We start from the raw sequence: 22,289 nt of genomic DNA, 5'->3' as shown, positions 1-22,289 counted from the left end.
TCTTTCTGTTTTACTTATATCTTTGAAATTTAAGTTTGGGGTTCCTCAATGTGCTAATATATATTTGATAATTATATCTGTCTTTGGAGTGGAAACTCTCCTAAATCCTCCTCAAAAACGTGGATTTTCGGCTGCAAAAACTCATCAAAAAGACTCCCTGTGAATGTACCCTTAGGCTATGTTCACACGTTGCATTTTAACTGCCTTTTTATTCGGCAGGCAAAAGCTGCTCTCTTGGCAGTAAAGATGCTGCTTACAAAAAGCAGGTTTTGGTGCGTTTTTTTGCTGCTTTTTTTATTGTCTCTTGTGCATGCTGATGAAGCTTAATGCTCTACCCTAAAAAAAACATTATGCAACTTCCTTAGGTTTTTCCACCAAAAATGCAGCAAAACCTGATCGCTGCATTTTTTGCTGTATTTTTGCACTTACTCATTGCTTTCTATGGGTGAAAAAACACTGAAAAAAAAGCTGAAAGAAGTGACATGCTGCAGTTTGCAAAAACGCAGCAGTTTTCCAATTCAGTCAGGAAAATAAAACAATGTGTGCATGAGATTTCTGAAACCTCATATCTTTTGCTGGTACTATAAAACACAGTTTAAAATTTGCATAAAAAACGCAATGTGTGAACATAGCCTTATACCGTTTATTGGAAACTCACATCATAGATTCCTAGTCCTTGTTATACAGTATTTCTATCATACAGACTATAGTACAACACTGATTGCAAACTTATATTGTGCTTTTTTTTTCACAGGTAGGCAATCAGGAGTAATGCTATAGAAGAACAGAAAAACGATATTGCTAAAACCTGAATTTCCCTTTATTGAAACCACTCACTGCTATAATTATACATTATACTCTGGTGTTCCTGCTGGTTTCCTTGACTTCCTGTAGCGATTAAGTGCAAAAATCTGAATTGTGGGGGATTTAGCAAAAAAACTAATTATTTATATATATTTTTACATTTCTTGCCATTCTTGTCTTTAGTCATTTTTTCAGATCCTCGACGCGACCTTTTAGAAATCAGTATTTTTATTCAACAAATTTATATATATATATACATACATTAATAACGTATTTTTGCTGCTTTTCTATTATATACTGAAATTATAAAAATATCTGTCTGGTTGGTATGGATGATTTTTGTGGGTGCTGCATTTCTGAGGATTAGTGATGAGCGAGCATGCTCGCTACTGCTCGGTGCTCACCAGAGAATTTCACTGCTCGAGATGCTCGGCGCTCGCCGAGTATTTCCGGGTTGCTCGAGCGAATGCTCAGGTCCCCTCCCTGCATGTTTGGCGCTCTGTAGAGAGAGAATGAACATGCAGGGATTGCCTGCCACTTACTGTAATGCCGTAGCCATGGTGGTTGTGGCATTACAGTGATTGGCTGGCCGCACAGCGTCATCAGGTCTATATCAGACCTGACGCCGCCATGCTCATCACAGTCACTCCGGATCAGACAGTGTAGGGAGAGCTGCTGCTGCGTCAGGGAGAGATTTGATTGTGTATTAGGTAGTGTAGGGAGAAAAACCGTACATTACACATATACATCTTAACAAACAGTCCTTCTGAGGACTAATCCATCTGCAGAGATATCAGGCAGGCAGTGTATATAGGCAGGCGGTGTATATAGCAGACTGCAGTGCTTATAGCACAAGAGGCTTCATTCCAGTTCTGCCTTCTGCTGCTGTTAGATATTTCTATACAAAGGCCCAGGTCTCTGGGGCCAGGAATACTTTTTTTTGGATCTTAATCCTCATTATTTGCTTAAAAAGCATTCCAGAGAACACCGTTTTTCTGCGCCATTTGCTTGTTGGCACTGCAGAATACAGCCAGGTCCTTTCCATATTAGAGCGCTAGAAATCCAGCTATTTAAAACCGTGTTTTCTCCATCACACGGATCACATGTACGTTTTCAGAAAATACTGCCATTTTTGGCCTCCATTCCAATTTTTTTCCACTGCGTCAGCAACATTTTTGACACCGGTTTGCTGTTCAAACTAGTTACCTACAGGCCAGATATTTAAAACTCAGTTTTTTCCATCACACGTATCACATATACAGTACAGACCAAAAGTTTGGGCACACATTCTCATTTAAAGATTTTTCTGTATTTTCATGACTATGAAAATTGTACATTCACACTGAAGGCATCAAAGCTATGAATTAACACATGTGGAATTATATACTTAACAAAAAAGTGTGAAACAACTGAAAATATGTCTTATATTCTAGGTTCGGTTCTTCAAAGTAGCCACCTTTTGCTTTGATGACTGCTTTGCACACTCTTGGCATTCTCTTGATGAGCTTCAAGAAGTAGTCACCGGAAATGGTCTTCCAACAATCTTGAAGGAGTTCCCAGAGATGCTTAGCACTTGTTGGCCCTTTTGCTTTCACTCTGCAGTCCAGCTCACCCCAAACCATCTCAATTGGGTTCATGTCTGGTGACTGTGGAGGCCAGGTCATCTGGCGTAGCACCCCATCACTCTCCTTCTTGGTCAAATAGCCCTTACACAGCCTGGAGGTGTGTTTGGGGTCATTGTCCTGTTGAAAAATAAACGATGGTCCAACTAAACGCAAACTGGATGGAATAGCATGCCACTGCAAGATGCTGTGGTAGCCATGTTGGTCAGTATGCCTTCAATTTTAAATAAATCCCCAACAGTGTCACCAGAAAAGCACCCCCACACCATCATACCTCCTCCTCCATGCTTCACGGTGGGAACCAGGCATGTAGAGTCCATCCGTTCACCTTTTTTTCATCGCACAAAGACACGGTAGTTGAAACCAAAGATCTCAAATTTGGACTCATCAGATCAAATCACAGATTTCAACTGGTCTAATGTCCATTCCTTGTGTTCTTTAGCCCAAACAAGTCTCTTCTGCTTGTTGCCTGTTCTTAGCAGTGGTTTCCTAGCAGCTTTTTTACCATGAAGGTCTGCTGCACAAAGTCTCCTCTTAACAGTTGTTGTAGAGATGTGTCTGCTGCTAGAACTCTGTGTGGCATTGACCTGGTCTCTAATCTGAGCTGCTGTTAACCTGCGATTTCTGAGGCTGGTGACTCAGATAAACTTATCCTCAGAAGCAGAGGTGACTCTTGGTCTTCCTTTCCTGGGGCGGTCCTCATGTGAGCCAGTTTTTTTGTAGCGCTTGATGGTTTTTGCAACTGTACTTGGGGACACATTCAAAGTTTGCCCAATTTTTCGGACTGACTGACCTTCATTTCTTAAAGTAATGATGGCCACTCGTTTTTCTTTACTTAGCTGCTTTTTTCTTGCCATAATACAAATTCGAACAGTTTATTCAGTAGGACTATCAGCTGTGTATCCACCAGACTTCTGCACAACACAACTGATGGTCCCAACCCCATTTATAAGGCAAGAAATCCTACTTATTAAACCTGACAGGGCACACCTGTGAAGTGAAAACATTTTCCGGTGACTACCTCTTGAAGCCCATCAAGAGAATGCCAAGAGTGTGCAAAGCAGTCATCAAAGCAAAAGGTGGCTACTTTGAAGAACCTAGAATATAAGACATATTTTCAGTTGTTTCACACTTTTTTGTTAAGTATATAATTCCACATGTGTTAATTCATAGTTTTGATGCCTTCAGTGTGAATGTACAATTTTCAAAGTCATGAAAATACAGAAAAATCTTTAAATGAGAATGTGTGTCCAAACTTTTGGTCTGTACTGTACGTTGTCAGAAAATACTGCCATTTCTGGCCTCAATTAAAAATTTCTTTCAGTGTATCAGTGAAGCAATTCACCGCAGTTTGCTGTTCAAACTAGTTACCTACAGGCCAGGTATTTAAAACTCTGTTTTCTCCATCACACAGATCACATATAAGTTCGCTTCAAACTCAGTCATTTATAGTGAGCGTGGAAGATACTGTCCTCCATTTAAAATGGGCAAGGCACGTGGCAAGGGACGGGGGACTGGACGTGATGATGATGGTGCATGCAGAGGCCGGAGACAAGGCCGTGGGCAAGCTGAAATTGTGCTTCAACAAACACCCACATCTTCTCGCCTGACCTTCCAGTCCCAATTCCTAGGGGACCGCAGCACACCACTATTGAACCCAGAGCAGTGTCAAAAGGTTGGCTGCTTCCAGTCACTTAGCCACCACCACCCTGTCTTCCACACGGTCAAGTCTCAGTAGCCGTGAGTCTGGATCGCATATTCCTCACCCTGATCCTCCTTCCTCCCACCATGCCAAGTGCCCGGAGACAATTGATCCCACACTTGGACACTCTAACGAGCTGTTCACTTTTCCATTTATAGATTCGGGCCTCTTGCCCGGTCCACTTGAAGCGGGGCAAGAGGAGATCGCGTGTAGCGATGCCCAAATATTTGAGCAGCCACGGTCACACGAAGACGACGGTGGGAAAGTGTCACAAGAGGTGGACGATGATGAGACACAATTACCAGAAAGTCAGGAGGAGGACCAGGGTGCGGAAGTCGAAGACGAGGTGGTGGATGATATAGTAACTGACCCAACCTGGCAGGAGGACATGCAGAGCGAGGATAGCAGCACACAGGGGGAGGGAGGCAGAACACCCCAACAGGCAGGAAGAAGCAGTGTGGTGGCCACAGACAGAAGGCAGGCAACCGTTCCCCGTAACACCAACACGAAGGAAGTTGCCAGTACAACTGTTAGGTCTTCCCGAGTCTGGTTGTTTTTTAAAGACTCTGCCGATAACCTCAAAAAGGCCATTTGCACCACCTGCCAGGCCAGCATCAGCAGGGGTGTCAAAACGACCAGCCTGACCACCACCAGCATGATCAGGCACATGGCAGCAAAGCACCCGACTTTGTGGGCCGAACCCCTGGGTCCAGGAACAGTGTCTGCAGGTGGCACCATTGTTTCTTCCGCTGTTGTGCATGCAAGCCAATCCCCTGTCTATGGTGCATGCGAAGATGCCTACTGCCCTGCACTTGTCGTTGCGCTCTCTCAAGTAGCAGCATCAGGAAGCACGTCCATGTCCTTGTCCCAGCGCAGCGTTCAGTTGTCCATACCCCAGTCCTTGGAACGCAAGCGCAAATATGCAGCCAATGCCCCACAGGCCACACTACTAAATTCTCACATTTCACGACTGCTTGCGCTCAAAATGTTGCCTTTTAGGCTCGTGGAGACGGAAGCATTCCGCAACATGATGGCGGCGGCGGTCCCTCGGACCCCAGCCGCCACTATTTCTCCCCGCATTACACAAGCACGTGTCCCAAAACATTAGCCGTGCCCTCAACAACGCAGATACCGGGAAAGTCCACCTAACCACGGACACGTGGACAAGTGCTTGTGGGCAGGGACGGTACATCTCGCTGACGGCACACTGGGTTAACATAGTAGAAGCCGGGACCCAGTCGGACCTTGGGACGGAACACGTCCTCCTGACGCCAAAGATTGCGGGCCCTAGGTCAATCAAGGTTACCCCCACGGTCTACAGCTCCTGCACCTCATCCTCCTCCGCCTCCTCCTCTTCAGCCTCCTTCTCCGAAATGACCACATCAGTCACAAGCTGGAAGCACTGCAGCACTGCCTCTGCCAAGCGGCAACAGGCTTTGCTGAAGCTAATATGCTTAGGTGACAAACTGCACAATGCTGAAGAGTTGTGGACAGCTCTGAAAGAGCAGGCAGATCTGTGGCTCACTCCACTGAACCTACAGCCAGGCATGGTAGTGTGTGGCAATGGCCAGAACCTGGTGGCGGCTCTGAGGCGAGGCGAGCTTACACACGTACCATGCCTGGCCCATGTGCTTAACCTCGTGGTTCAGCGGTTTCTCAAATCTTACCTGGAGCTGCCGGATCTGCTTGTTAAAGTACGCCGCCTGTGTGCCCATTTTAGAAAGTCAGCTACAGCTTCCGCCTCCCTTGCCGTGTTTCAGCAGCGCTTGCAGTTTACGGCGCACAGACTGGTGTGTGATGTCCCCACGCATTGGAACTCTACACTGCAGATGTTGGGAAGGATTTGTGAGCAGAAGAGGGCATTTGTTGAGTACCAGCATCAACAAGGCCGTCGGTATTCAGGTCAGACTCCACACATAAGACCTCATGAGTGGACATGGATGTCAGACATATGTACCATCCTCTAAAACTTTGAGGACTCCACCAAGACGGTGAGCGGCGATGACGCCATAATTAGCATCACCATCCCGCTTCTCTGTCTTCTGAAACGCTCTCTGCTCCCAATCAAAGAGGATGCATTGCAGGCGGAGCATGATGAGATGGAGCAAGGAACCATACATGGTGATTACACACAGCCCAGCCTCATCTCATCCCCACGTGCATTGGGTGACAATGAGGAAGAGGAGGAGGAAGGACAGGAGCTAGTTTCATGCACTATGGACGGTACTACCTGCACAGCTGTCATACCGTCTGTTCAGCGTGGATGGCCAGAGGACAGAGAGGAGGAGGAGGAGAGCATGGTCAGTCATCCTCTTGGTGAGGACACGGAAGTCTTGCCTGTTAGTAGTCTGGCACGCATGGCTGAGTTTATGTTACGCTGCCTTTCCCATGACCCTCGCGTTCTCAAAATTTTGGGTGACAGTCATTACTGGTTGGTGACACTTCTAGACCCACGCTACAAGGAGAACTTTATATGTCTTATTCCTGAGGCGGACAGGTCTACAAAAATGGGGCTGTACAAGAAGGCCCTTGTTGCGGGACTATTAAAAAAATTCCCATCTGAAAATGCTGGCGGCAGAGGGCACAGTTCGTTGGAAAACCAAGGAGTACAGGCAAGAGAGACACAACTTCAATCCAGCAGAGGCAGGGGAACACTGTCAAAGTTCTGGGAGAGTTTTCTCAGCCCCTCCCATCGCACAGGCCCTGAGGCGCGGGGTACTTTCACAAGGAGTGCAAAGTTTGGGAAGATGCTGAGGGAGTACCTTGCCGACCCTACCAACATCTTCCGTGATTCCTCTGTGCCTTATAATTATTGGGTATTCAAGCTGGATACGTGGAATGCACTGGCTCTCTATGCCTTGCAGGTCCTGGCCTGCCCTGCCGCCAGCGTTTTATCAGAGCGGGTTTTTAGTGCTGCTGGTGGAATTATAACTAATAAGCGCATCCGCCTGTCAACTGAAAATGCTGACAGGCTGACTCTTATTAAAATGAACAAGAGCTGGATTGGGCCAGACTTCTCAACACCACCGAATGATAGCTGCGTAACATAAACTCAAATCCAGTGTCTTTTCTTGGGAGGTGTATTCCCATGCACCTTTTCACACCCAGACATGGGTATACGCTTCCTGATTTTGGCTATTTGCTCTTGCCCTCCTCCTTCTCCTCATCCTCCACCACCATATCACCAGGGTGACCATGGTCCGTGATGCAACACCCACATAATTTTTTTAAAGGGTGTTTATGATGCCCGTAAAAAAAAAAATTGATACAGTATGTTCATGTATACCCCCCAGGGGTAAATGTTTGTCAGCCCATACACTTAGTGCATGGGCATTACAAGTATAGGAGGCCCGCTCCTTTCTAATGGGAACATTTTTTATGAGGCCCTCCTCCACGTCTCTTCCAAGGGGCATTGAATTGCCTCCAAATCTTTGGCAGCCCTTGCATTCACCGCATAGGCCAACACTATGGGAGACCCTCTCCTTTCTAATGGGAATTTGTCGTTACTGTGGCCCTGCTCTATGCCTCTTTAAATTGTTAGTGGGGTTTTTCCTAAATTTGGTTAGTTGTTAGACTCACTGCATACCCTATAACTGTATAGCAGACTCTTTCCTTTCTAATGGGAATTTGTCGTTACTGTGGCCCTGCTCTATGTGTCTTTCAATTCTTAGTGGGGTTTTTCCTAAATTTGATCAGCCGTTACACTTACTGCATACCCTATAAATGTTTAGCAGACTCTCTCCTTTCTAATGGGAATTTGTCGTTACTGTGGCCCTGCTCTATGTCTCTTTAAATTGTTAGTGGGGTTTTTCCTAAATTTGGTCAGCCATTAGACTCACTGCATACCCTATAACTGTATAGCAGACCCTCTCCTTTCTAATGGGAACATGTCGTACTTGTTACTGTGGCCCTGTTCTATGTGTCTATAAATTGTTAGTGGGGCTTTTCCTAAATTTGGTCAGCCGTTGGACTCACTGCATACCCTATAACTGTATAGCAGACCCTCTCCTTTCTAATGGGAACATGTCGTATCTTGTTACTGTGGCCCTGCTCTATTTGTCTTAAAATTCTTAGTGGGGTTTTTCCTAAATTTGGTTAGCCGTGGACTCACTGCATACCCTATAACTGTATAGCAGACTCTCTCCTTCCTAATGGGAATTTGTCGTTACTGTGGCCCTGCTCTATGTCTCTTTAATTTCTTAGTGGGGTTTTTCCTAAATTTGGTCAGCCATTGGACTCACTGCATACCCTCTAACTGTATAGCAGACCCTCTCCTTTCTAATGGGAACATGTCGTACTCGTTACTGTGCCCCTGCTCTATGTATCTTTCAGAGTCCCTCCATCATCCATGAAACAGGATGTGTCTGATGATGTGTCACACACCACATTGCCAGATAAGGTTGTAAAATGTTAAAATGACATTTCCTGGTGAATGCATTTGCCTTAAAAAATAACATAAAAAAAAAACCAGTAGGATCTTTCTTTAGTATAAAAACAGAGTCGCCAATGTAACCTCAATGTAATCACATTGTTCAGCTCCTGCACCTCCTCCTCCATCTCCGAAATGACCACATCAGTCACAAGCTGAAAGCACTGCAGCACTGCCTTGGCCAAGCGGCAACAGGCTGTGCTGAAGATGACATGCTTAATGCTTAGATGACAAACAGCCCAGCGCTGCAGAGTTGTTGAAAGCTGTAACACAGCAGCTTTATCTGTGGCTCTCACCGCTGAACATACAGCCAGGCATGGTCGGGTGTGACAATGGGCGGAACCTGATGACGGAGAAATGACAGCCGGAGTAGATACGGTTTCCCTCTATGCCAGTCCTTTCACCGAGCTAAAGAATATGGCTGTGGTGAAATACAATTTCCACTGACAAGCTGTTTCAGATTGAAAAACATTGTGCCCACCAGAGGATTTGATTTTGAGGGCTCACCCTTGCTGGGATTTGAACCCAGGATCCCAGCGCTGCATGGCTTCAGTGCTAACCACTGATCCAATGTGCTGCCGTTCACCCTCTAATATCTAACAGGCTGGAGAAACTTGCACCTACTGCCACTCTATCTTCAGCTCCTTTGTGTGAAAATAATGTATTTGGGCAGCCACTCAGTCTACCAAATAAAATTCCTGAGAAGGAAATTTGTTATGGCTTCGCTACTGTTACTGGGGGCAGTGCTAATACCATGGCGTCTTACCATTGTTTACTGGAAATATTCCAGGCTGGTAGGAGGCAAGCAAATTCCCACAGAAAAGTACCAGCAGTAATGTTCAGGGACCAGAGCTGGTAGAAGGCTGAGACAACACTTGGAGAAATAGTGACGGCTGGGGACCGAATATGGACACGAGGCATGAGGCATGAGGTTGTGAAAAGCTTCCGCCTCCACGAGCCTAAAAGGCCACATTTCAAGAGCAAGCAGCTGCCCAGAAATCTGGCAGTTTAGTATTGCAGCCTGTGGGTGGGTAGCTGGCTGCAAACTTGCGCTTGCATTCCAAGTAACAGAAAACTAAGCAGATGGTGGCCACTATCATCATCATGGCCTCACCTCGGCACTATGAACTCTCCTGAAGGAGAAGCCAGGGCCCACCGGAGGAGTCTCCAGTTTTCTGGTGGGTCCGTCCAACCCTGCCAAGAAGCAGCCCTTGCTAAGAAAAGTGTGGGGGAAGGTTCCCGGACACTCTATGGCTGTTTTTGCTAATGTGGATCAGACGTGCTTATGCATGTTATTTCTCAAACCGCATTGCAGATCAGTCCATTGCCCAACTCTGTAGTCATGAAATTAAATGCGCAAAGAAAGATGTTTGTATGTCAAGGCACCACCGAGAAGTGCAAGTTGATGTTGGACGGGCTGCCATTGCTTCTGCAAAAGCTGCTTTAGAGGACTTCCTGGGAGAAATGACACCCAGAGTAGATGTGGTTTCCCTCTATGCCAGTCCTTTCACCGAGCTAAAGAATATGGCTGTGGTGAAATACAACTCAGCAAAAAAAAGCTGTGGACTGGCTCCGTACCGTCCCTGGCCTCATTCACCTGTCCACGTGTTTGTGGTTAGGCGGTCCTTCCCAGTAAGTGCACTGGGGAGGGCACGAGTAATGTTGTGGGACCTGTGCTTGTGGAAGGCTGGAGACGACACCGGGAGAAACAGTGGCGGCTGGGGAACGAGTATGGCCGCCCGGCCGCCGCCGGCATGAGGTTATGAAAAGCTTCCACCTCTATGAGCCTAAAAGGCCACATTTCAAGTGAAAGCAGCTTTAGAGGACTTCCTGGGAGAAATGACAGCTGGGTAGATATGCTTTCCCAAGTACTTTCACCAAGCTAAAGAATATGGCTGTGGTGAAATACAACTCAGCAAGAAAAGCTGTGGACTGGCTAAGTACCATCCCTGGCCACATTCACCTGTCCACGTGTTTGTGGTTAGGCGGTCCTTCCCAGTAAGTGTACTTTTTGGCAGCCCTTGCAGTCACTGGATACGCAATAACAGTATAGGAGACCCACTTGTTAATAATGGGAACAACAAAGCATAGCCGGCTGATGGCTCTCTAACAATAGCGAGGGCCGACTGCTGGCCTTTTAAGAATAGTAAGGGCCGTCTGATGTCCCTATCAAAATAGGCTTTATGACTTTCAGAGACCCTCCATCATAAATAAAACAGGATGTGTCTGATGATGTGTCACACACCACATTGCCAGATAAGATTGTAAAATGTTAAAATGACATTTCTCGGTGAATGCATTTGTCTTAAAAAAATAACGTAAAAAAACAAAGGAATAGGATCTTTCTTTAGTATAAAAAACAGCGTCACCAATATAACCTCAATGTAATCACATTGTTCAGCTCCTGCACCTCCTCCTCCATCTCCAAAAAGACCACATCAGTCACAAGCTGAAAGCACTGCAGCACTGCCTTGGCCAAGCGGCAACAGGCTGTGCTGAAGATAACATGCGTAATGCTTAATTGACAAACCGCCCAGCGCTGCAGAGTTGTTGAAAGCAGTAACACAGCAGCCTGATCTGTGGCTCTCACCGCTGAATATACAGCCAGGCATGGTTGTGTGTGACAATGGGTGGAATCTGGTGACGGAGAAATGACACCCAGGGTAGATACGGTTTCCCTCTATGCCAGTCCTTTCACCGAGCTAAATACAACTCTCGGCAAAAAAAGCTGTGGACTGGCTCTGTACCGTCCCTGGCCACATTCACCTGTCCACGTGTTTGTGGGTAGGCAGTCCTTCCCAGTAAGTGTACTGGGGAGGGCACGGGTAATGTTGTGGGACCCGTCCTTGTGAAAGGCGGTGGCGACACCGGGACAAATAGTGGCTGCTGGGGACCAAGTATGGATACCCGGTCGCCGGCGCCATAAGATTGTGGACAGCTTCCGCCTCCTCGAGCCTAAAAGGCCACATTTCAAGTGCAAGCAGCTATCAAAAATTTGGCAGTATAGTATTGCAGCCTGTGGGTTGGTGGGTGGCTGGTTGCGTACTTGCGCTTGCATTCCAAGGAATGGGGTAGGGACAACTGAACGCTGCACTGGGACAAGGACGTGGACGGTGATTGTTGCAAGTCTCCAACGACAGGTGCATGGCGGGAGGCATCTTCGCATGCGCCAAGGATTACTTATGATGGGCACACTTTTAGGCAGTGACCTGGGAGACAGAGATGGTTCTAGAAGTCTTCCCCATGCTGTTCCCATGTCTTTTCAGCACTGTATGCATGTGTCACACAACACATAGCCAGATAAGGTTGTAAAATGTTAAAATGACATTTCCTGGTGAACGCATTTGTCTTGGTTGAAAGCAATGCAAAAGCGCAAAAACTCATCAAAAATGCTTCGTGTGAACATAGCCCAAGATGTGGAGGAGTATTTTTGTTTTTGTTTTTGGTTATTTATTTTGCCTTATATACAAGTCATTACCCTGGAAAGGATGTTCCTTAACATATTTCCCAGGAAAATCCATTTTGGTTTCGTTTTTGTACGTTTTATTGTGAGTCCATAAAAGTGGCGTAATACTCTGACAACGTTGTTGACAGCAGTGATCTGGGAGTTAGAGATGCTTCCAGGGGTCTTCCCCATGCTGTTCCCATGTTATTTGAGCACTGTTCCCATCAATTTGGGCAATTTTTAGGCCCTCTGCAGGCCGCCGGGGGGGAGCTGCCTGAAAAATGCTGGAGTTTCCCATAGACTTACATTGGGCTCGTTGCTCGGGTCGAGCAGTATTCCAATGTGCCCGACCCGAGCAACGAGTACCCGAGCATTTTAATGCTCGCTCATCACTAATGAGGATAACTTGTTCTGTCACAGATATTCTCGCATGCATATTAATATATTTTTAATGTATTATTGAGAAAAACCAATAAACGTAAAACTACAATCAGACTAACAATGTATACAAAGACATTTTATCTGCGGTACTTTGCTTCACTGTGCTTGTTTTGTTATGTGCTCTCATTTCTTTCTGTGCAGCGAAAACCTTTCTAAATTTCAAGTTAAAGAGGACCTTTCACCAAATTTTTTTTTGTTACAGTTCGCTTCTCCGTTGAGGTGATATTAGAATTCAAAGTATTTGGCCCAAAAATGAGTTAATTTTCATTAAAGGAAACCTATCGTGTCACTAAATGCTACTAACCTGCAAATATGGAGTTAACCCCTTCGCAACCTTGGGTTTTGTCATTTTTGCTTTTTCGTTTTTTGCTCCCCTTGTTCCCAGAGCCATAGCGTTTTATTTTTTGGACAATATGGCCATGTGAGGGCTTATTTTTTGCGGAACAAGTTGTACTTTTCAACGCCATTACTAGTTTTACCATATCATGTACGGGAAAACGGGAAAAAAATTCCAAGTGCGGTAAAATTGCAAAAAAAGTGCAATACCACAGTTGTTTTTTATCTATTGTTTTTACCACGTTCACTGAATGCTAAAACTGACCTGCCATTCTTATTCTCCAGGTCATTACGAGTTCGTAGACACCAAACATGTATAGGTTATTTTATATTTAAGTGGTGAAAAAAAATTCCAAAATTTGGTAAACAAAACAAAAAAAAAATAGTGCCATTTTCCGAGACCTATAGCGTCTCCATTTTTCATGATCCGGGGCTGGGTGAGGGCTTATTTTTTGTGCGCCGGGCTGACGTTTTTATTGATAACATCTTGGGGTAGATCCGATGTTTTGATCGCCCGTTATTGCATTTTATTGCAATTTTGCGGCGACCAAAAAACGTAATTCTGGTGTTTAGAATTTTTTTCTCGTTACATCGTTTACCAATCGGATTAATTCTTTTTTTATATTGATAGATTGGGTGATTCTGAACGCGGCGATACCAAATATGTGTATGTGGGGTTTTTTTTGTTATATTTTATTTTGAATGGGGCGAAAGGGGGGTGATTTAAACTTTTATATTTTTTTTATTTTTTTTATATTTTTAAAAACATTTTTTTTTCACTTACTGCATGCTTCAATAGTCTCCATAGGAGACTAGAAGCAGCAGTTGTCTGATCGTCTCTGCTACATACAGGGGATCAGCAGATCCCCTGCATATAGCAGAATTGGTCCTGTGCTATCAGCGCCGACCACTAGATGGCGCTCATAGCGACAAGCTCATGACAACCACAGGCGTCTGCTGCAGACCCTGGGTTGTCATGCACGCCCATCGGCGACCCGCAATCACGTGACGGGGTCGCCGATGGGCGGGGCTTATGAAGCGCAACCCGGAAGCGCGTGTTAAATGCCGCTGTCGGAGATTGACAGCGGCATTTAACATGTTAACAGCCGCGGGTGGATCGCGATTCCACCCGCGGCTATTGCGGGCACATGTCAGCTGTAAGAATCAGCTGACATGTGCTCGGTTCAGTGAGGGCTCAGAGCAGGTTATTGAGTGCCAGGTTATTTACTAAATATTACGTCGGGCTTGTAACCCTACCTGAGCACCTCACTACTCCAGGAGTGCGGTAGTTTCTCTATTTTGAAACTGGAGGAGCCGACTGTCAATCAGAATGATGTCAGAAGTCCCGCCCATCAACAGAGCATGGGAGAAAAGAAGCCACTGCTGGGCACAAGAGGCAGGTAGGTAGAAACTAGCTGCCAGTTAGTGCTTCGACACATTTTTTGATTTTCACAAAGTCCCAGATACCCCATTTAATCCCTGTACCCCCCAAGGTGGTTTGCACGTTAATGACCAGGCCAATTTTTACAATTCTAACAACTGTCACTTTATGAGCTAATAACTCTGGAACGCTTCAATGCATCCCATTGATTCTGAGATTGTTTTTTCGTGACATATTGTACTTCATGACAGTGGTAAAATTTCTTTGCTATCACTATTTGTGAAAAAAATGGAAATTTGGTGAAAATGTCGCAATTTTCAAAATTTTAATTTTCATGCCCTTAAATCAAAGAGATATGTCACACAAAATAGTTAATAAATAACATTTCCCACATGTCTACTTTACATCAGCACAATTTTGGAACCAACATTTTTTTTTGTTAGCAAGTTATAAGGGTTAAAAGTTGACCAGCGATTTCTCATTTTTCCAACAAAATTTACTAAACCATTTTTTTAGGGACCACATCATATTTGAAGTGACTTTGAGGGGCATTTATGACAAAAAATACCCAAAAGTGACACCATTCTAAAAATTCCACCCCTCAAGGTGCTCAAAACCACATTCAAGAAGTTTATTAAGTCTTCAGGTGCTTCACAGGAGTTTTTGAATGTGGAAAGAAAAAATGAACATTTATTTTTTTTCACAAAAATGTTAATTTAGACCCAAATTTTTTTATTTTTGCAATGGTAACAGGAAAAAATGGACCCCAAAATTTGTTGTGCAATTTCTCCTGAGCATGCAGATACCATATATGTGGGAAAAAAACACTGTTTAGGCACATGGCAGGGCTTGGAAGGGAAGGAGCGCCATTTGACTTTTTGAATGTAAAATTTATTTGAGTAATTAGCAGATGCCATGTCAAGTTTGGGGAGCCCCTGATGTGCATGAACAGTGGAAACCCCCACAATTGACACAATTTTGGAAACTATACCCCTCAGGGAACTTATCTAGATGTGTGGGGAACACCTTGAACCCCCAGGTGCTTCACAGAAGTTTATAACATTGAGCCGTAAAAATAAAATTTTCACATTTTTCCCACAAAAATGTTTTTCAGACCCCCATTTTGCATTTTCACCAGGGTAACAGGAGAAATTGCACCATGTAACTTGTTGTGCAATTTCTCCTGAGTAAGCCGATACTCCATATGTGGGAGAAAACCACTGCCTGGGTGCATGACAGGGTTCGGAAGAGAAGGAGCGCCATTTGACTTTTTGAATGTAAAATTTGCTTGAATAATTAGGGGACACCATGTTGCGTTTGGGGAGCACCTGATGTGCCTAAACAGTGGAAACCCCCCACAAGTGATACCATTTTGGAAACTAGACCCCTTAGGGAACTTATCTAGATGTGTGGGGAACACCTTGAACCCCCAAGTGCTTCACAGAAGTTTAGAACGTAGAGCCATCAAAATAAAAAAATCTAACTTTTTCCACAAAAATGATCTTTTAGCCCCAATTTTTTTATTTTCACAAGGGTAAGAGGGGAAAATGGCACAACCCTAACCCTAGCCCAACCCTAACCCTAGCACAACCCTAACCCTAGCCCAACCCTAACCCTAGCCCAAACCTAGCTCAACCCTAACCCTAGACCACCCCTAACTTTAGCCCAACCCTAACCCTAGTCCAACCCTAACCCTAGCACAACCCTAACCTTAGCACAACCCTAACCCTAGCAAACCCCTAACCCTAGAGTTTATTTTTTACACCTTTCCTCATGTGGTATAAGTGATTAGACGACTTTATTCTTTGGGTCGGTGCGATTACAGAGATACCAGATTCATATCGGGTTTTTATGATTGACAGCTGTCACACACTACAAAAACCTCTTTCTTGCAAAGACTAGTTTTTGCATCGCCATATTTTGAGAGCTATAATTTTTCCATATTTCGGCCGACCGAGTCATGTAATGGCTTGTTTTTTGAGGGACAAGTTGATGATTTTATTGGTACCATTTTCAGGCATGTGGCATTTTTTGATTGCTTTCTATTCCGAATAGTTTTTTTTTTTTATGCCGTTCTGCATGTGGTAAAATTGATAAGGTAGCTTTATTCTTCAGGTCAGTATGTTTACCACATTTATATAGTTTTTTTTATGTTTTGGTGCTTTTACACAATAAAAACTATTTTATAGAAAAAATAATTTTTTTGTATCGCTTTATTCTGAGAGCAATAACTTTTTTATTTTTCTGCTGATGGAGCTGTATGGCGGTTTGTTTTTTGCAGGACAAGATGACGTTTTCAGCGGTACCATTTTTATTTACATTCGTCTTTTTGATCACATTTTATTCCATTTTTTGTTTGGGGGTGTGATGGTAAGGCATCTTTTTTTGCTTCGTTTTTTATTTTTATTTTTTACCGTGTTCACTAAAGGGGTTAACTAGTGGGACATTTTTATGGATCAGGTCGTTATGGACCCGGCAATACCAAATATGTGTACTTTTAGAGTTTTTTTCATAATAATATGTATTTATGGGTACAGTATATATTTTATTTTTTGGGGGATTATTTTTTTTAATATTTTTATATATATTTTTTTTCACTTTCTGGCACTTTTTTTTTACTTGTACACTATGTCCCACTATGGGACTTTCACTTTTTGCAGCCTGATCGCTTATAAAGCACAGGAATGCAGCAGCATCTCTATGCTATATACAGCCTGTCAGCGCTGCATGCAGAAGTCACTTTGGTCGCACACTGCGCATGACTAAAGTAACTTCCTGCCTCCTGGTGACCCGGATGTCGTCATGATGACATCGGGTCACCATGACAACCACCAGGACCCTGCAGAGACAGCACGGGACCCCGGAGAGGAGGTAAGTAAGCAGCGCTTACATCTCCTTGGTCCTGGAATGCTGAAATCAAATTAGATCGCAGCATTTCAGGGGTTAATGTGCAGGGAGTGGTGCGGCACCGCTCCTTGCACATAATACCGGGTGTCAGCTGACACCTGGCGGCGATTGAGCCCGCACGGCGTCTGTGCTGTCAAAATTGCGAGGGTGTACTAATATGTATCCGGCCCATAAAGCCCAGGGCGTAGATACGTATTAGTACGCCCAATGTCAGAAAGGGGTTAATCTGCAGGTTCCAAACCTGTGCAGCAGCCGCCACACTGAAAGCCTGACTGCCGGGAGGAAATGAGCCTTCGGCTTTCAGTCATAGAGGCGTGGCCTGCATAAGAAATAATCCAAAATACAAAACGCACACAAAACTCTTTTTTTTATCTTTGATTTCTCTAGTTACGACTTTCAGAATATACCTATATATCTCACAAAATTAGAATATCATCAAAAAGTTAATTTATTTTGGTTCTTCAATACAAAAAGTGAAACTCATGTATTATATAGAGTCATTACAAACAGAGTGATCTATTTCAAGTGTTTATTTCTGTTAATGTTGATGATTATGGCTTACAGCCAATGAAAACACAAAAGTCATTATCTCAGTAAATTGGAATAATTAATAAAAAACACCTGCAAAGGCTTCCTAAGCGTTTGACACTTGAAATAGATCACTCTGTTTGTAATGACTCTATATAATATATGAGTTTCACTAAAATAAATTAACTTTTTGACGATATTCTAATTTTGTGAGATGCACCTGTAGAACACAATAGGACTCAATTACAACAAGTGGCGTAAATATTTCACTTTTGGCCAAAAATACAGCAATTTGTATTGAACATACCCAAAATTTGGAGTATAATATCTAAAATTACAGAGAAATTAACATACTGAGAGGGGGTAGATAAGGAGGGCAACTGAGTCACCTTGCTTTTTGAAGGGTATTTAGATACAGAGTGGGGTCAGTAAGGGTAAGTAAAGAACTATTCCCATCATTGAAACTGATTGCATATCCAAAGAATAGGTGATAACATGCAGCTCGGTGGCGGTCCAGAGAACGGGGCTCTGAATTGCCCCATGAGAATGGAGCGATAGCCATTACTCCATTCGATCTCAATGGGACTGTAATAAATAGTTTGGTATATCAGTCGGCTTTTAACAACAGTCTCATAGAAAATAAATGAGGCAGTGTTATGCGTGGCCACAGCTTCAGTGCAACAGGGAATCTAAGAGCTCAGTTGTCTTCATTGGTGGGGATCCAATTTGATATAAGTGGTTAACTTGTAAAGATGGGAATAACACTTTAAAGGTTATAGACATTGCTGCACCTTTTTATTACATGCAGTATCTGTCATTGGTTTCCCTTACATTTTTTTTTTGTAAACATTTTGCTTCGAAAGCTTGCATGTATTACAGTACATTGCAAGCTTCTCAGTCCTACTCAGTGCCAATTTCCGCTTAGTGTCCAGCCCCTTTTGACTTCACCTAAACTCACATTTTAGCTCAGTGCTGATTTTATACGATCAGAATTGAGGTTTGATTTGCATTCAGTGGAAGAAATGTGTCAAGAGCTTCTCCCAGACTGTGGGTGAAATGGAGGTCATTAACATGATCTGAGTTGGACCTTTTCCATTCAATTCACAACTGTGCGTGAAGACATTTAGTAACTACAGCACTGCATTATCTCTTGTGAGAAGAAGGAAATGTAGGCAGCTGTAAATAGAGAGGTCTCAGAGGTGAAAAAAATCATGGGAAATGTACTTCTTTAGATAGTAATCTCACCTGCAGAAAGCCCTGGCAGCACCAAAACAAAGGTGCTTCACAGAGCTGGGCAACATAATGAAAAATAAGTACATCTGATCTATTGTGGGATCTCTTTTAAACCTTTACATATGCATATAGACACTTCTCTGTATTTTCATGATCTCATTATTTTTTAACAGCTAATATTTTCAGAGATCTGTGTGGATTGGGGGTCACCAGTTTATATAACTGATGGTCAGGAATGGTGAAGAGATTCATTGTGATAGTCTAGGGCAGGAAAATGGATCTACAATTTAGGATTGAAATTGTTTATAAGGCTCAACATTTCATTTTTCCGGTCTAAAGCCCCCAAATAATCACAATAAAACCACTTAGTTATAGGGGCTCATGTCCCATTTAATCCCCACGGTGGTGAGGACAACCATCATGTGCATTGCCTATAGAGTTGAATAGAGGAACAGCGTGCATGCTCCACCATACCTGTTTGCAGTCGTGCAGGCAGTCTCTGATTCCTGGTAGTTGGACAGCACAAATGAACTGACAGGTTCCTTTAAATGCATTCTGCAGCAACAGATGAAGACCATTGTATCTGATTTATACAGTTCCGAAACAGTCAATAACAATTCTTTTGCCGTACAGTGAGCCCCTCCTTGTGGTGGAAGAAAGAATTATTGACTAGTAGTGGAAGTAAGAATTCTTGAGGATTTTTTATGTGGATTTTGAAGCGGATTCTGCTCCAAAACAAGGAGTGGATGAAAAATACAGAAGTTGTAACGTGTTTCTATTAGTGATGAGAGAACGCGCTCGCCACTGCTCGGTACTCGCCCGATCATCACGGTGTTCGATGAGCTCGGCGCTCGGCGAGTATTTCGAACTCGGGTCCCCTACCTGCATGTTTGACGCTCTTTAGAGAGCCAATGAACATGCAGGGATTGCCTGCCATGCACTGTAATGCCGTAGCCATGTTGGTTGTGTGGCATTACAGTGATTGGCTGGCCGCACAGCTTCATCAGGTCTATATAAGACTGGGCGCCGCCATGCTCGTCAGTCTACCCCGGAAACAAGCAGTGTAGGGAGAGGTGCTGCTGAGTCAGGAAGAGATTTGCTTGTTGATGAAGCTATTCACGCTAGGTCTCCGTGTAGAATAATATTAGTAAATTACAGGCCTACAATTTAAAGCCATGGTTCTCTGTCAGACATATCACTGAAAATACTTCAAAAATCATACATTTCTTCCATTTTCATTCCGTTGCAGTGTGTTGCTAAAGTTATTAACACTAGGTTTCCGTGTAGAAAAATATTAGTAAATTACAGGCGTATAATTTAAAGTCGTGGTTCTCTGTCAGACATATCACCTAAAAGACTGTTCAAAAATCATACATTTGTTCCATTTTCATTCCGTTGCAGTGTGTTGGTGAAGCTATTCACACTACTTCTCCGTGTAGAATAATATTAGTAAATTACAAGCTTACAATTTAAAGCCGTGGTTCTCTGTCAGACATATTACCTAAAAGACTGTTCAAAAATCATACATTTCTTCCATTTTCATTCTGTTGCAGTGTGTCGGTGAAGCTATTCACACTACTCCATGTAGAATAATATTAGTAAATTACAGGCCTGCTATTTAAAATCGTGGTTCTCTGTCAGATGTATCACATATAGCTGCGTTCCAAAATCAGCCATTTCTCGTGAATGTGGAATATATTATCCACCATTTAAAATGGGCAGGGTGTGTGGCAAGGAATGGGGAAGTGCACGTGATGGTGACGGTGAATGCAGAGGCTGAGGACGTGGCCATGGGCAAGGTGAAATTGTGCCACAACAAACACCCACATCTTGTCGCTCGACCTTCCTGTCCCAATTACTAGGGGACTGCAGAGCACCAATACTGAACACAGAGCAGTGTGAAAAGGTTATTGGTTGGATAGCAGATAATGCTTCCAGTCACTTGGCCACCACCACCTCCACCCTGTCTTCCACACGGTCAAGTCTCAGTAGCCGTGAGTCTGGACCACATATTCCTCACCCTGATCCTCCTTCCTCCCACCATGCCGAGTGCCCGGAGACAACTGATCCCACACTTGGACACTCAGAAGAGCTGTTCACTTTTCCATTTGTAGATTCGGGCCTCTCGCCCAGCCAGCTTCAAGTGAGTCAAGAGGAGATCGTGTGTAGCGATGGCCAATTATTGGAGCAGCACGGTCACACGAAGGCAATGGTGGTAAAGTGCAATTACTGTTGCAAGAGGTGGATGATGATGATGAGACACAATTGCCAGAAAGTCAGGAGGAGGACCAGGTTGCGGAAGTGGAAGACGAGGTGGTGGATGATACAGTAACTGATCCAACCTGGCAGGGGGACACACAGAGCGAGGACAGCAGCACACAGGGGGAGGGAGGCGTAGCACCACAACAGGCAGGAAGAAGCAGTGTGGTGGCCACAGACACAAGGCGGGAAAGCATTTCCCGTAACGCCAACATGATGGAAGTTGCCAGTACAACTGTTAGGTCTTCCCGAGTCTGGTTATTTTTTAAAGACTCTGCAGATAACCCCAAAAAGGCAATTTGCACCACCTGCCAGGCCAGCATCAGCAGGGGTAGCAAAACTAGCAGCCTGACCACCACCAGCATGATCAGGCACACGGCAGTAAAGCACCCGACTAAGTGGGCCGAGCCCCAAGGTCCAGCAACAGTGTCAGCGGGTGAAACCACTGCTTCTTCCGCTGTTGTGCGTGCATGCCAATCCCCTGTCCATGGCGCATGCCAAGATGCCTCCCCCCCTGCACCTGTCGTTGCACACTCTCAAGTAGCACCATCAGCAAGCACGTCCATGTCCTTGTCCCAGCACAGCATTCAGTTATCCCTACCCCAGTACTTGGAACACAAGCGGAAATACGCAGCTACCGCCCCACAGGCCACACTACTAAATTCACACATTTTGTGAATGCTTGCGCTCAAAATGTTGCCTTTTAGGCTCATGGAGATGGAAGCTTTCTACAACCTGATGGCGGCGGCCGTCCCTCGGTACACGGTCTCCAGCCGCCACTATTTCTCCTGGTGTGCCATCCCCACATTACACGAGCACGTGTCCCACAATACTAGGCGTGCCATCAACAACGCAGTTACTGGGAAACAAGTGCTTGTGGGCAGAGACGGTACATCTCGCTGACTGCACATTATGTTAATATAGTGGAAGCCGGGATCTAGTCAGACCTTGGGATGGAACACGTCCTCCCGACACCAAGGATTTCGGGTCCTGGGTCAATCAGGGTTTCCCCCACATTCTACAGCTCCTGCACCTCCTCCTCCTCCTCTTCAGCATCCATCTTGAAAATGACCACATCAGTTGCAAGCTGGAAGCACTGCAGCACTGCCTCAGCCAAGCGGCAACAGGACAGGCTGTGCTGAAGCTAATATGCGACAAACCACACAACGCTGAAGAGTTGTGGACAGCTCTGAAAGAGCAGG

The 22,289-nt window shown here is 44.5% G+C and overlaps 1 long non-coding RNA gene across 2 annotated transcripts in view; it reads left to right on the top strand.

Moving 5' to 3' along the window:
• Positions 1–22,289, top strand: part of LOC141164505 (uncharacterized) — a 55,455-nt gene that overhangs the window by 6,344 nt on the left and 26,822 nt on the right. Inside the window, exon 4 of one of the 2 annotated variants that reach the window (XR_012250921.1) lies at positions 755–1,129. The exons of the other annotated variant lie outside the window; for it this stretch is intronic. This is a non-coding gene — a long non-coding RNA (uncharacterized lncRNA). Of the gene's footprint in view, positions 1–754; positions 1,130–22,289 lie in introns of those variants that run through there. 2 annotated transcript variants of the gene reach the window in all.

Source organism: Phyllobates terribilis, unplaced genomic scaffold (genome assembly GCF_046119375.1).
Source record: "Phyllobates terribilis strain yellow unplaced genomic scaffold, ASM4611937v1 Scaffold_10__3_contigs__length_209671492, whole genome shotgun sequence".
Taxonomy (NCBI): Eukaryota; Metazoa; Chordata; class Amphibia; order Anura; family Dendrobatidae; genus Phyllobates; species Phyllobates terribilis.
The sequence above is the reverse complement of the archived record's forward strand: the minus strand, read 5'-3'. Positions and strand labels throughout refer to the sequence as shown.